General features: G+C 34.5%; 1 long non-coding RNA gene across 1 annotated transcript in view; it reads left to right on the top strand.

The window, feature by feature from the left end:
• The window catches only part of LOC111086816, a 92,118-nt gene that overhangs the window by 45,252 nt on the left and 29,545 nt on the right, over positions 1-17,321 (top strand). Inside the window, exon 2 of the long non-coding RNA XR_002611528.1 lies at positions 3,838-3,888. This is a non-coding gene — a long non-coding RNA (uncharacterized LOC111086816). The remainder of the gene's footprint in view (positions 1-3,837; positions 3,889-17,321) is intronic.

Here is a 17,321-nt window from a genome sequence, read left to right as displayed (position 1 = left end):
GTGGTGTACATTAACGAACTTTTATTATTAATACAGACAATAATGGCAAACTTGTGGAGTACATTAACGGACTTTTATTATTAAATACTTTTCCAAGCCTGCAGTGTACTTTCAAGCTTGAATGATAATTCATAGAGGAAGCTTTTAATATGAGACTTTAAAATGTTGAAAAAAAAGTTGGAAATAGTATTTTCCTGGTATTTTGAAATAACTGGATAATTTCTTTTTTTAGTAAGCTCATAAGTTTTTACGGATACGAAAAGTTTTGCCGTATTTATAAGGCTTTACAAAAATCTTACTTTAAATAATCGAAAACATTAATAAGATGAAGGGTTCTTCATTATGATGCTGAGAAATCTTGTATACTTAGATCCTACTTAGATTTTACAACAATAACTCTTATGATGACTCTTTGATAAATTGTCTTTCAGGGATACACAATATTTTTAGCTATAAAATACTAACAATTTCAAGCTGGGCGTGGCCTAGTGGTTAGCATGCTGGCTGTGGATCCGACGGTTCATGGTTTATACCCTTTTGCCTCAAATAAAAAATCGCACTCTGAACTTTAAGGTTATGGGTCCGTTATAAGAGTGGCCCTCAAGTCCCACTCTTCTATTAGGGTAGCCCAAATAGTTAGCGATGGGTGGTGCTAACCAGTTGTCTTCCTTGTTCAGTACAAATCAGAAACGACTAGTTCAGATGGATCTTTTGTAGCTTTGCACGAATATTCGAAGCAAGTCAAACTTAAAGGTTTTACTTACTTTCAGACATAGACAGTAAGTTAATTCTGAATAACTATTTATTCCTGTTCATTAAAATGTCTTTTATGTTTTTAGATTTTATTCAAATTTTACTTCGATATTTTTTGTGTATACCTCCTGTCTTCTTGAAACTAAATCCAATAGTATTCCTATATGTTTATATATTTCTTACTTGTATTATGTCTAGACGATTCAAAATGACGTATTATATCACATTTACCATCACATGGTTGTTTCAATGGTCCTTAAGCTGATATATCTGATCTACAAATGCTATATATATATATATATACAAGGTAAATTAAAAGTGACCACAAAGTTACTTAATTTATAACATAATTTAGTTTCTAACGTCTCAATTTAAAACTAATTCAATTTCTTTCAATTCTCTTCGTAATATTTTCTTTAGTACCAATCGTTTAATACCAACTATACAATCGGTAAGATAGCTATAAACTGAAAAGTAACTTTTGTCCACTCTTCCGTATAGTAAATTTTGCTCCACTCTGTATATGCATGTGTGTGTGTGTGTGTGTGTGTATACATATATAATCATTAACCATACAATTTACATATCATCTATGTTTTACCCTAGATTTGAAATAGTATCAATCTTTTGGTTGCCATGACAGAAGATCAATATTAAACCGATTAGATAATTAGATTTAATTGTATATGTGTAACTTCGATGCAAAATGACCGATCACGAACCTAGGAGGAGACCGAGATTCTCTCGTAAATCAGAGCTCTCCGACTCTTCTGTATGTTTTGTAGAAGATTCAGTTTTTTGTGTTGTCCTCCAACACACCCACACACGCACGTGACGTTCGTTTGCACTTACATGCAGTTACACTTCACAGTCAAATCTGTAAAGAAAGAACAAGCCACTCTCCATTAAAGCTCTTCTGCACGTGTTGTTCTTCTGTATCACAGAGATTATCAGTGAACCTTCTGGTCTTATCTTGATTTGTAGCTTGACATGTGTTTATGGTGAAAATTAATATGTTTCCAAAGTTTAACAACACTTTAACGTCTTCTTTTAGGACCGCGCTTACATTTATCATTTTCTAAGTGACACAGCCACGTGTTCACCAACATGGCTGGAATTGTTGAAGACGCGTGTGGAGCTAGCTTTGCGTTTTCGAAGTTTATCCTTTAATTTCCTGTATCGCTCGAATTTAAATGTATGGTAGAAGAGCGATGGGTTCACTTTCACCCTTAATTTCACTTACTTTACTGAAAGTGGTGTAGTATGAGCCAGATGATAACAAGCTACTCTTGTAGCACAGATTCAATTTTCATTCTTATGTAAATAAGGCTTTAGACATTAAAAAGTGTCTCAGCATTTTCTATGAACCTTTTCAGTCAGTAGAATGTTATGAGATCGAGTATAAATTTGATAACATGACGTTTATATATATATATATGCTAGTTAGTCAAAAGTTAACTTATATGACTGTAGTTTACAACATACATTAAGCACGTAAATTAATCAAATTATTTACTTTGTAGTAAAATTATGCAATGCTGTCATCAAAAGAATAAACTCAATTTATGATTCTAGTACAATCATTAAGACTCCAACAGAAATGGAACTGTAAATAAAGTATTTTTGATGTTTAGATACCATTATCGTATACTTTATGTAATATTAAGTTTCTAAAACGGTATTTTCTACCTGAAAGGCACCTCATACGACACATGAGCTAAGCGACCAGGTCAGAGACCAGTAGAGTTCAGATATAATCTTCTTTAATTTTGAATTACTGGATCAATTTAAGCCGCCCAGTCAACAGCACTTGCCGCCACATGAGATTTGTTCGTCTTTCAGTCAAATGATGGGATTGACTGCCACTTTGATAACACACATATAGCTGAAAGTTCGGAGCGTGTTCCGCCGGATTACGGTGCGAACTTTATACCTTCTGATTAGCAGTCTTGCACACTAACTCTTATGTTACGCCTAGTCCTATAAATTGTGTACGGAAGCATTTTAGAAGTTGTTGAAAGAAGCTTTAGGAGCAGGAAGGTAAACCATCTTGAAAGGTTTGACAGATTTCATTTACTTGTTTCATTTACTTCAATACACTACCGGAACATTTAATGTATAGTATATTACTAAATAACGTGAACCCAGGAAATAAAGCGCTTTTAACCTACTTAGATGAGCTCCATTTTGGTAACGTTAGTGTTTGTAAAAACTAGTTAGTGCATTTCCTTGAAAGAAACGGTTTTCACAAATATAACTTCTGTTTGAAAATTATTGTTTATGTATATTTAGGTCTACATTTTTTTTTCTGTTGTGATACATTATTATAACCGTTTCTTAAAGAGATAATGTATTACATTATCACGTTCAGAAACAGAGCATATTACATTAGTATCCAGAGATAAAGTATGTTACCCTTCTCAGAAGTATAGTAGATTGTATTATCATACAGGGATAAAGAAAAGTATATTATTGTGTTCTGAGATATAATAGATTACATTAGCACACGGATGTAAAGTAGAGTATATACCAATCCCTGAGATATAATAGATTACATTACCACACGGATGTAAAGTAGAATATATACCAATCCCTGAGATATAATAGATTACATTACCACACAGATGTAAAGTATATATCATTCCCTGAGATATAATAGATTACATTACCACACAGATGTAAAGTAGAGTATATACCAATCCCTGAGATACAATAGATTACATTACCACACAGAAATAAGGTATAGCACATTACCATGCTACGAGATACAATAGATTAGATCATTATGTTTTCAAGCGGATAGAAGCTATTCCATTAGGATGTAATTCCGAAAATGGTGCATATTTAGTTTCGTTTACAACATAGCTTCGATTACTCCACGTATATGAATATGCCAAGAATATAAAACTTTAAGAAGTTATTTTTTCTTTACAACTACAATAAGCTTTTGTCAATGATATATATAAATATCCTGCTCTTTAACTAAATGTTTCACTTGATATTCCTATACGTTACATAACAAGTGGATACATGTTTATTAACAACTTCAAGGTATAGTAAAATCTCATGTCTCTGTTTGCCTAGATCCGAAAATTTCTGAATTCAACCTGCGAGACTCCTCTCCATTAATACATGGTAAGTTATAATAAATTAGTTGTTTTAACGTCTAATCAATATCTTCTTGCAGTTTTATGTATAGCCAGCGAAACGACGCTCAATGTAAATCATATAGAATTTGAATGATAAAAAATGTTTAGATTACACATTTGTCTGAATCAATGATAAACATTTTATACTATCTTCAATAAAATATTAGTAAAAAAAGACAAAAAAATGAAATAAACGGAAGAATACAGAATCAAGTTAATCCGGGGCATACTTACCAGTTTGTTATATAAGTCGTATAACGTTTACTTGAAAGTTAAATGGATACGTTATTTGAATTTGAGAAATACCATTTATCAACTGACTGCTAAATAGTCATCCTTTTGATTAGTGGTAGCCACAGAAATAGTATTATCTCGTGTTTTTTATATATATGTATCTTTGGATTGTGTATCACTTATTTAGCCAATTAAATGTTGACTGCCTTGAGAAAAAAAAACCTCGTGTTACAAACACTTTTCCAAACTCTGACAAAAATTGTTCTTCACCCGATAAATACCTTTTTAAAAGTATAAAACTTCTTACAAATTCGTAGATATATTTATGCCACCTATTTTCAAGAAGTTGCTTCGAAATAAAAAACGCACAATATCACACAGTAGGCAATTATAGCATAAGCTTCATGGCATGTTGGTTTGTTTATTTTAGAGCAAAGACACATTAGGCTACTGCTTCGTCCACTGTAGGGAATAGAACCTTGAAGTTTAGCGTTGTAAGTCCGTAAAGTTGTCGTTGTCCCACTAGGGGGGGGTGGGAGTGAAGGGATGGGTCAGGAATGATGATTGTAGATTGACACGACTGTCCTTATTTGGTCATAATATGGGTTTTGCTGACCATATAGCAGAAGCTGGACTCCTGTGTATTCCTAAATGATAGTGATATTTGTGTAAATAAAAACTGGATTTATTCAAAAAATGTTTTTGTATTTAAAGACGTTAAAGTGAGAGATATTGACAAAACACTTGAGAAATCGTATCACATCATACTCTTGAGAAAATATTCTTGTACACTAGAAATGTCCAAACATATAAACGGAGCTGCTGGAATAGCAGAGGATTTGTTATTGTTCTCTAAATTATATATGAACAGAAGGTTCTCTACTTCTTTCTTATAACCACTTTCCCATTTTTTAAACGTTCTTTTTCTCTCGAAATATATTTTTATATTATTTCCTTTTGTACAATCTTTTATTCCACGAGGTGACATGGCCTGGTGGTTAGGGTGCTCAACTAGCTAGCTGCAGGTCGAAGATTCGAATGACCTCACCGAACGTACTTGCTCTTTCAGCCGTGGGGACGTTGCAAAGTGATGTTTAATCTCACTTAGCGTTGGTAAAGAATGACTCGAGAGTTGGTGGTGTTGACTAACTGCATTCTGTCAAATCTCTCTCCTCAAAATTAAGGTCGGCTCGAGTATCTGTGCGCAAAATTCAACAAACAAAGAAATTCTCCTTGCATTACATTTCTTATTTTCCTTCAATAGTTTCGTATAATATGTATATATATATATATATATATGCATAATATGTAGAATAGCGTAATGAATTTTATATGTCTAAGCCTATATATAATCCAATAAGTGTAGCTTAAGCTTTAACATCATACAAACTGAAATCGTGCTACTTCGATAAGAGGATTATAGCGAATGAAACAGATAACTCAGTCGACCGAAAAGTACAAAACAGTTTATACTGAAATATAATTTTCGCGTCCTCCTCTGAAAAAAAAAAAAGAAGGTTGAAACGATGGCGATACAGAGGTAATGAACGATTGCTTCAAAGGTTTGTCTAGCACAAACCACGTCCACAACGACTGGAAAGCTGAACTTGACGAATTTTATTAGTGCAGAGAGGCGTAAGAAATGGCGGAACCCAGTCTATAATTCAATACCCTTACTGGGGAGGAGATGAAAATAATAATGCTGTCAGATTAGAGATACTCGTCAAACTAGTGTCTGTTTGGCCATGTGGCTGATAAGAAACAGAAAGTAGCGCAAATCTTATTGTAGGTTCTTGAATGCAACCTGTATTGTATTTTTCTGCGAAATAGAGACCATCTGCTGACGATTCCTTAAATTGAAAATATATATAGCCTTACTTTACAAAGACGTAATATATCAAAACATAATCATGCTTATATTGGTGACACAAGTTATACTATAATATCATTCATGAGCTTAAATCTGCAGTTTATAGCTTTCGAACCGAATCTTTTTCTTCGGCTTATAATTCCAAATCATGTACAGAAAAATAGGGGAAGAGTCTTAAGACGGAGAAGAAAGGATAAAACTTTGATTCGATAGTTTTTGTCACCAATTCTTTTATATATAGTTTCGCTGTAGTGAAACTTTTACATTCGTTTTTGTTTATATTCAGTGAGAGAAGAGAAAGATTGTGAAATATTTACTTTCACACACACACTACAGGTAATGTTTTATTGTTGCATCCCGAAATTTAAAAACGTAGTACCTTTGTATATGCAAGCTAAGCCTGAAGCTCTGTTTGTGTGTGTATAATAGTGTTCATATCCCCTTCTTTAAACAAAACAACTGTAAATATTTTTTTCGATGGAAATTGTGATATTTTATCTTTAAAAGCATTAAGAATGTTGTCGAAATTAAGTTCATTTCTCCATTTCAGGTTTAATTCAGTCCCTCTTTCTATCTTCCTTTTTTTTCATATTTATGTATACAACTCCAATAAAATTAACCTTAACTCAAGACGTAATGTTACAACTTGGATCATTTTTCACTAGCAAATGACCCTTGACAAGCAAATATCCCCATAACTGAACTCCCTACTTTATCCCTCTGTCATCTATTTTATTCTTTTCCTGCGTATTTCGTATTCATGAGTCTAGCCAATGGCGTCACTTCCGCTTCCGGGTCACTCAGTCTAGAATCCGTTGTCTTCATCCCTAGCGTCGTTCAAGCTTATAATTTCCATCGCAAATCACGTGGCACGCTTCCGAAACGACCAATTAGACTTCTAACGACATAAAAGCTGAAAATAAAAATCTGATATGATTTTCAGTTGACTGATGAAAGAGGAAATCATTATTTGCAACTAGATCCTTGCTTTAAAAACCTTAAAAGTGTAGCGTTATATTTAGCTCAGGTTCTTCATAAAATAATAGATATTATATTTTTTAGTCTTCTGATAATATTCTTGTTCAGTGAGCTTCAAAAATTCTCTAAGCTTACTTATATCTAATTATTGGTTGAAGAAAAGAACACCTGCGAAGCAGGTGCTTACTTAGAAGCTGATTATTGAAACCTTTCCCACCTTACGAAAACAAAATCAAAGTTCACTATTTCTACAGCCAAAGTTCTGAGAATAAAAGCTAGGTATTAAAAGGCATTATGTTTCATTATGGGACGATGCCCAACACCTAAAATACACTTACAAAAATTCATTAATAGGTATCTTGAACGAAAGTATTTATTTTTTGACTTTTGAGAATTCTTTATTTTAAGATAAACCACATACAATGAGAATTTAACTAATATAAGCAAACCGATGGTCATCAAAACATTATAAATAATCTGACTTATCCGTTAGCTAACATAAAACCAGATATTATCATAAACCTTTCTCATCAGAGAATAACAGTATTCCAAACGACATGGGTTAGTAATATCTGAGAGAAGAGCAGATGATGCCCTAACCCCTTGTAATCAGAAAGTCGCATTACTGTAAGTAAGTTCAGTTATCTGTTAAATTACACAAAACCAGATTTTGCAGTCCGAAAATGATTGAGTCTCATACCATTTTGAAGTAATCTTTTTGGAACTAGTATAAAAATGAAAATTGACCCACTTTGAATACCTTCATTACATTATGGGTTTCGGGTCTAATCAGTGCATTACGCATTTCTATTTTTAAGAAACTTGTATTTAAAAAAAATTAGCGCAATTTTGCCATTTGAAAATACATTAAGATAATACGTATGATATAATTGTAAGCTATTTGCAATGCAACTCGAAGTTATTTTCTGTGGGTATATCGTGACATTGTTATTCTTTGCAATGAACAGTTCGACATTTTACAACATTGCGATAAATACTACAAATTCAATAAAAAAGTGTTTGATACCTTCCAAACTCAGATGACGTATTTTTGGATGTTGTTGATAAATATTATGATGTTTTGTAAAATAACAATAATAAAAACAGGTATTGTGTATTTCAAATATTCCATTATATTCGATCATGAGATGCCTTTTTCGCCATCTATAAAATATAGCCGTTAAACACGTGACGCTATCGTTAGTTTTATAGATACAAAAAAAACACTAAGTGCATAGATTATTATTAATAATCATAATTAAACAAACGTTTCGTTCTTTCAGCACCTCCAAGACAAATCAGACAAAACATTACAGTGGTTGGTTATATTCAAGTTTACTCCGTGCCAGAACGATACATCTTATTAGTGCGCTTTCGTGGCTCTAGGATTTATTATCTTTCTGCCGTTTCTGCACTGTGCGTTTTGTTCGGAACTATGATCCTTATAGGCCTGCCTGGGCAGTGGTTTCGCACAATCTTAAGCCCCCAATTCCTGACCGATTCAAGGACGAAGGGCGATAATTTCTATTGTTTAGTCACCACGCGTCTTTATCTTACACATTCATATGGGAATAATAACCTTTAATAACCTCAAACTCCTCCTTCATTCCGGAAGTTAGTACACATACAGACTTGCGTGTATATATATTCTTGAAAAAAAAAACTTAATATCCAAGGAAAAGCCAACATTCTAGAGACTTGGAAGTCTTTGTTCTGCTGGCATGTCATGATAAATGTACAGACACGCGACATACGGGGAAGTTTGCCGCTGGCATGAAAGAACCCTTGTAACGGATGACTCGATGATTCGATTTCGTGCCGACAAGAACATTCATTTTTCACCGGCTGAGTAGGTTGTGACGATTCAGGCTCTCACTTTGTAGCACGAACGATTTAGAGAAAATCTGTTTAGAAAACAACTGCGTGCCCGAAATGTTTTAAAGCCAGATCTTATTATGCGATTTGGACCTCATTATTTTGTGCATGTAAAATATATGCAAGGGCCGCTTTTGCAACGCCCGAAAAATTATATTTATACATAAAAAAAAATTCAACCAAATCGTTTCTTCCAAGGGAATCAAAAACAACCACAAAATCTTGGATAGTATTAATATTGTAATTATAGTCAATATTACACTGTTTGGATATATGTTGTTCCTTATACCAGGAAAAGTAAGAGTTCGTGATTAACAGCCTACTCTTTACCGAATTGTTTAACGTCCACTGCGAAGATGCCTATCTATCTGTTTGGATATATATATTGTTCCTTATACCAGGAAAAGTAAGAGTTCGTGATGAACAGCCTACTCTTTACCGAATTGTTTAACGTCCACTGCGAAGATGCCTATCTGTCTGTCTGTTTGAAAGGAAGGTGCACGTCGTATCTGGAGCGTGAAGCATTTTTTGCCATTGTATCGTGCCCCTTCCCCCAGGAGAGTTGCTATAAATCGGGTTTCGATAAACGTGGTGAGCAGAGCACAGATAGCTCATTGTATAGCTTTACGCTTAATCCTAAACAAACAAACAAACAAAAAACAAAAGTTATTGTATCATACTTTTATTTATGATCTGCAGAAGTATTAACAAAACATTAACATACGGTAACTAATAAGTTTAGTACATAAGGTATTTCGTAAATGAAACAAATTAAAATGGATCAGTCACAAAAGATGGGATGAAAAACAACTTTGTCAAAAACGAGAACGTCTTAGAATCATGTAGACGATGTTTCTACGTTGAAAGTACACGTCTCAACTTGACGAGAGAGTTATATATATAAATATATATATTTGCCTTAGAATATAATCCCACTTCAAATATAAAAAAAACATGAACCACAAATATCCACTTTTTGTTTTCGACCTTGGCTTTATTGTACTGTAGATAATGAACTCGTTCACTATCAACTGGGACCCTAGTGTGGAAGAAACTCTGAGGACATCAATTTAAGTAAACAACAGACTGCCTAGCTAAGCTAGAGTGATCCTCCCTCTCTGAACCTATTAGTTTTGAACACGAGAGAGATGTTCGGTCGGTTATTTTATTACCAGGATCGTAGTTTTTAGCAGCCCGAAGAGGAGGGTAAAAGCTTTACCAAAAGAACCATCGTCAATTTCCTAGCCAGGCGCAGGAACGCTTCCTTAAGCGCGACATCGCCCGTGCACGTTCATCCGTTCCATTGTCGTGAAATCGCCTAATCGCGTTACTTTCGGTACAACAAGCGACAACCTCCCTGGGCGAAAACAAAGTTTTTGATCAGGCTCATACTGAGAAGCGTCCCAATCAGTGAATCCCCACTAAGGCTTAATAGAAACACAATTGCTCTCATGGTTGACCACATCAATGCTCGACCAGTGTTATCCTCCAAGATACGTAATGCGCAGATAGATATGCACGTATCCACGCAAGACTATATAAATAACAAAGGTATGTAGCCGCAGTAAAAAATAGCAGTTGGCTGTAAAGAAGTTGTTTTAATTTCATTTTCGATCCCCAGGGGCCAAAACTGAAGAACTTATTAAAACCATGTAAAACGTGATGTCAGAAACAAAATAATAACATTGATCACAAAACGAGAAGCGTCTTAAAAACGAACAACTGTTTATATTGACACAGTGTAATAAAAATGGAAATAAGATATTTTCAACTTCAGCTAAAAATGTATAGCGTAATCAGCGGAATATTGAAGCTCAAACCGTGAACCTTCCCATCCGCAGGTCGGCACGTTAATCACTAGGCTTACAACCGACGTTATAAATATAGAGTCACGACATATGAAGTCTGAGTAACATGAAAAAATGATACAGTTTGAGAAATAGGCTTTTTTGTGTGCTTCTTAAATTAGTATACTGTTTAAACTGAGGCTTGTTTAATCTATGTAGATGTGAAAGTAAATTCTGCTATTCAGTTAAGAATGATCTTAAGGGGTAAGTGTTTTTCTCCATCTGTTCAGCAACTCTAAATAAGAGATAACTATGCTTGAATTATAGGGTTATCTGACCTTGTCGTTTTGCCTATGTATTGCAAAGAAGTGCCGTTAAGATTGAAAATAGTAAATACCATACTTAATTTGTGTGGTTGTTCAGAAGAAAAATAACAGTATTTTGACTCGGATACTTCTCATAGATGCGTAGTTTCGTAATCGAACACATCAGTAGTGTCAATACTGTTTGTTTGTTGGTTTGTAATTAAGCACAAAGCTACACAATGGGCTATCTGTGCTCTGCCCACCACGGGTATCGAAGCCCGAATTCTAGCGTTGTAAGTCCGCAAACATACCGCTGTGCCACTGGGGGGGGGGATTGTGTCAATACTGAGCGACACTATTTAAAATTGTTACTGTTTCTATATGCTCCGTAACTATTGTAACTTCACAGTGATCAGAATAACAGGAGTTTCTGAGAGTATTATGTACAGTGCCTGTAAAAAATCAAATCCTCCTTACTTCTCTTTATATCTTTCTCCTTTACTCTAAGTCGTTGGTAAACTGAGTCTGGTATGATCATGAGAAAACACCACAAAGGTATATCGTCCTCGTTCGTTCGTAATCTCGTGCGGTAAGTAGATCGGAGAGTAGACGTCTTCCAGTTATTGCTTTGGAATTAACTTTCAGATTGAAAGAGAGAGTTGGTTGCTGGGGTTTTTATGGCGCTAAGCACCAGGGTTATCTGCGCTAAATAGAGACAGAGACCTAAACTATATGTAATACAGAAAGTAAGTATGTTAAGAAGAGAGTTCTCCACAACTCATAAAATGTATCAACAAGAAGAAGGCAGAGCTATTTGTAATATGATATATATATATGTATGCAAGAAAAGGAGAGAAAATTATTTGCAATATAGGAAGGACAAGTTATTTGTGATATAGAATACTACGTGTATTAACAACAGAAGAGACACGGCTATTTGTGTTATAGAATACTACGTGTATTAACAACAGAAGAGACACGGCTATTTGTGATATAGAATACTATGTGTATTAACAACAGAAGAGACACGGCTATTTGTGATATAGAATACTACGTGTATTAACAACAGTAGAGACACAGCTATTTGTGATAGAGAATGCTACGTGTATTAACAACAGTAGAGACACAGCTATTTGTGATGTAGAATACTACGTGTATTAACAACAGAAGAAACACAGCTATTTGTGTTATAGAATACTACGTGTATTAACAACAGAAGAGACACAGCTATTTGTGATGTAGAGTACTACGCGTATTAACAACGGAAGAGACACAGCTATTTGTGATATAGAAAATATATACCTGTGATATGCAGAGAAGAAAGAATGACCAATAGGAACTATTTAGCAATGACTGAAATGTTTAATTATTAAATAAAATAAAACCTTCATACAGCGGAAATTTAGTCAGACATTGCATTGCAACCAAGTTTATATTTTCAATGAACTCCTTTAAATTATAAATCAATAGATTACGGTACACAAAATGCTTTAAACACAATCAACGACTGTCCTGATTTAAGCATTTTCTGGAGCTATCATTTCACACTAGTTTATAAAACTATCTAAGATTCATGAAATAATTTATTATTAAGTTGTTGTTTTTTATCACAACAACCTAGATTTGAAACATGCTAGTCTACAAATCTTTATTAAATCTGCTTATACTTATTTTCAATACAAAAAGATTAGAGTTTAGATTTTACTTTACAACAGAATCTGAATGTTTTTAATTTACAACTGTCAAAACTCGTCTGTCTTTGGTTTTCGTTGTGGCGTTGTTTCTTAATGCAGCTTGTTTATCAAATCTGTTTACTAATTTAGGCCTAATAGTGTTATTCTGGTGTTCACTGATGGTTGTTGACGATATTACGAACTCAAGACTTATGTAGACAAATATATATGACGTTCTGTGCTGGACTGTTATATATAGTACGTTTAAATGAACGAATCTTGATTGAGGTCTGGGAAGGTCAGATGCTTTGTAGACCTCTTGGTTTAAAAGAACAGCTATTCGATGGCTACCTGACATAATTCTAATGTGATAGATCAGGAAGAAGCCAGCTAGTAAACACCACCCACCGCTAACTCATGGGCTACTTGAATCGAATAGTAGGATTTGGTCGTCTCTTTTAAAAGAGACCCACAACCCCGACCCCAGAGTGTAGAGCCCGATGGTGCTGTTGTTTTTTTTGGGGGAGGTGTAACGGGTGCAAATCATGGAACCTCGGGTTCACAGTCCATAGGACAGTGAATACTCTTAGTTAATCCAAGTTTATTAGCGTAGAGAAGATAACAGTCAAATAAACTTAATAAAACAAGTCATGAAACGCTTACCACAGTTTTGTTAAACAAACACATTTTTCGTCATGCTAATTAAAAAAAAAGCGTATCTGACCTCATCATTTGCGCTTGCATATTGACCGCATTTCTTATAAAGTCAAACAAATGTATTAATGTTTCATATTCCAAGTTTCTGCGATTCTGTAAATAAAGTGACGAATCTGAGACAAATTTGTCTTTAGAAAACACCAATAGGGTTTAATCAACTGATTTACGTTCATTAAGGGGAAAAGGTTCTGTCATTGTAATGGTCGAGTGACGTCTTTTTTTTTTCGTTAATCCAGGAAATTATAATTTATGTTAATTTTTTCAAAGTTGAAATTCAAACTTTCTCTTGTATATTTCAGTGTCAAGAAAACGTCCGGGGAATTTAATTAAGTGAGCTTGATAATGTCACCATTTACAAGTACTATTTGTTTTTGAATTTTGCGCAAAGCTACACGAGAGCTATCTGCGCTAGCCGTCCCTAATTTAGCAGTGAAAGACTAAAGGGAAAGCAGCTAGTCATCACCGCCCACCGCCAACTCTTTGAATACCCTTTACCAACGAATAATGGTAGAGATTGTCGTTATAACGCCCCCAAGGCTGAAAGGACGAGTATGTTTCGTGGGATTCGAACCCGCGACTCTCAAATTGCGAGTCGATAGCCCTAACCACCTGGCCATGCCGGACCATTTACAAGAACTATAAAACAAAACACTCTGAATAATTTCTCGCAGCAACTGAAGACTAATAAACAATCACTTCGTCATCATATACAATTTAAACTATATTTCTATTTTCGAAAGAGGGGGGATGGTGAGAGGGTGACATAATTCTTGTTTTGCATGTTATAATGAATACCTTTTCTTTCTTTTTTCTCCCTACCTCTATGAGTGATACTTTTAGTGAAATTAGAATTTCGTTATACCTGCAGGAGAAACAGATAGAGGCTGATATTTATATCTGTTTGAAAAAGGTGTAATGCAAAAATATCAAATCATTGCAATTAATTTCGTTAATTATTGCTGGGGTTCCATACGTATTTTTGATATTTATATATATATAGGTTAATTGTATGGGTATTTATAAGTATCCGCATTTGTGTATACTTCCATGTCTACTGTTATCCTGTCATAAAAACATCTGGTCAAATTATATAAATAGTTAAGATGAAACTTAGTTAAAAATAGATTTAAGACTAACAAATAGCAAACGTAATCATTTGTATGGGTGGTTTCCCTAGGCATAGAAAGGGTCCTTGGGCAAGAATATTTTACATGTCTCCTCCACACAACCCAACCCTATTAATGTAAGTATATTACAACATTAGTAAAATAACGCCATGTTTCTGATAGCAGGGTTGTGTACGCGGTTCGTGGTGTGTTGGATGGCTCTGTTTGTTGACTCATAAGTTTGTTCAATTTTCGCGTAGAGCTGCTGGATGATCTCTGCACTAGCCTATAATTTTGAATTAATAGCCTAGAGAGAAAATAGCTAGCTAGTCAACACACCACCCGCGGTTAACTCTTGAGCTACTGTTTACCAACGAATAGTAGGAATGACTGTAACACTGTAATGCCCCACTACTCAAAATGCAAGCCTGTGCGGCAACGCGTTTCGATCCCGCGACCCACCAGTTGCTAGTCGAGCGAGCGAATCACTGGGTCATGCCACAGATAGCCCGCATGAGGCATCAAAGAATACCGCACGGGTCTTGTTCACAACTGGGTCGTTATGAGTTGTAATGCGGCCCCTGTATTTTAAAAGTTGGGACTGAGTATCATCAAACGGGTCCCTCGGCATAAAACGTATTAATCATATATAAACGTATAAAGTAATTAAGCAAAAATATCAAATCATTGCCATTAATTTCGTTAATTATTGCTGTGGTCACATATGTATTTTTGATATATATATATAGGTTAGTTGTATGGGTATTTACAAGTATCCACATTTGTGTATTCCTAAACCTACTATTATTATTATCTATATATTTATCATAATAATATAGACCTAGTTAACCTGCTTGGTGAATTGTTGTTAGGTGAGATTTATATATATAATTTTCACCAGATAATCTCAACATTTCATCATTTTAACTTTTAAATTATCTCATATTTCTTATATTGCTCACTTCCAGTGGGGTCCACATTTTGTATCGTATCGACTAATTTTAGGTTTTGGGATATTACAACTTACAATCTGAAGAACTGACAAAATGTAATTTTTGTCATGAGAAGTGAAAGTTGAAAATTATTCAAATAGCTTTAAACTTCCTAACCTGACTGTGCTTACTCATCTTTAAGATTATCTTAACATCCAAGTTAGATTAACTTGTTAAATGAAACAATTCTATTTTGCAACATAAATGAATAATTACAGCACAACTGTTAATAACATTACGTTTAGGGTATAAATCTTGACTGGGGAACTGTTGTTTAAACGACACTTCTGTCCAGATCCATGTAACTTCATCAACTGTCCACTGTTGCTAGCTATGTCTTTTAAAGAAAGATTAGTCACAAAGATAACAAGTACTGGTAAAAAGTGTATAAACAGTCTCTTCATTACAACTTCAGATAACATGATTATGACAAATTCAAACAAATGCTGGAAATAGAAGTTCATTATCTTCACTACTTTTGTCTAATGACATATATAATAATTTCTCTAATTCTAATTATAAATAAACACGAGGTATCGTTGAACGGTTAAAACATTTACATCGTAAGTTAAATTTGTTATTGTAATACCAGCACGTCATTTTATTTACTATACCAGTGCTTTATTGGCAAGAAATAGCTTAAGGGTTTTAAGATATAAAATATTCAGGAAATCTACCTATTGACACAATAAAGTCTATGGGTAAATTAAAAAAAAAATTAGTTCTGAAAAACATCGTGTAGCTCAAAGAAAACCCCCAAACTTTCAAATTAACCCAATAAAGTCCATGGGTAAATTCAAAAATAATTAGTTCTGAAAAACATCGTGTAGCTCAAAGAAAACCCCCAAACTTTCAAATTGACCCAATAAAGTTCAAGGGTATATTCAAAATTAATTAGTTCTGAAAAACATCGTGTAGCTCAAAGAAAACCTCCAAACTTTAAAATTACCGTTCATTACGTATGGCAAAGTCCACATTTTGCATCGTGTTGAGTATTTTATGTTTCTGACTGTTACGACACGTGCCTGGCATGGCCAAGTGGTTAGGGCTATCGACTCGCAATTTGAGAGTCGCGGGTTCGAATGTCATGTTTCTGACTGTTACGACACGTGCCTGGCATGACCAAGTGGTTAGGGAGCTCGACTCACAATCTGTGGGTCGCGGGTTCGAAACCCTGTCCTATCAAAACATGTCCGCTCTTACGGTCTTTGGGGGTGTTATAATGTGACGGTTAATCCCACACTTCGTTAGGAAAAGAGTAGCCAAAGAATTGGCGGTGGGTGGTGATGACTAGCTGCCTTCCCTCTAGTCTTTCACTGCTGAATTAGGGACGGCTAAGGAAGATAGCCCTCGTGTAGCTTTGCATGAAATTAAAACTCAAAACCAAAATAAGTTACGACACGTTGTCTGAAGAACTATCAAAGTAAAGTTTGAAATCATCCACTTTCTTTGTAAAATAAATAGAGGACCACAGTAACAACTAATGGGATTAGTTCCAATATTGATGGTAATTTGGCTGAATGTTTTGCAACCAACAACTTATGAACCCACAAGTAATTTGCTGAAAAATACTTTATGAAAGTGTGTTTAAATAGCTGATGTGACCCATCGCTAATTTCAGGTTTATTCGAGAGCTTAAAATTTGGAATATTTTTTCTTCTTCTTTTTACTGAAGTAATGATACAAAAGACAAGTCCTCTCATGAGTCAGAGGTAAATTTACGGACTTACAACGCAAAAATTCGGCGTTCGATTCTCTACAGCAAATAAAGCACATTGTGTAGCTTCGCATTAAACAAGCAACAACAGTAAAGATAAAAAGGTATACTTTTGAATTTTCTTTTATTTATTATATCTTTCTTTCATTATGTATGCCCCCAGTG

The sequence above is a fragment of the Limulus polyphemus genome, unplaced genomic scaffold, assembly GCF_000517525.1.
Source record: "Limulus polyphemus unplaced genomic scaffold, Limulus_polyphemus-2.1.2 Scaffold52, whole genome shotgun sequence".
NCBI classification, from domain to species: Eukaryota; Metazoa; Arthropoda; class Merostomata; order Xiphosura; family Limulidae; genus Limulus; species Limulus polyphemus.
Note: the sequence above shows the minus strand (reverse complement) of the source record. Positions and strands in the feature narration are given on the sequence as shown.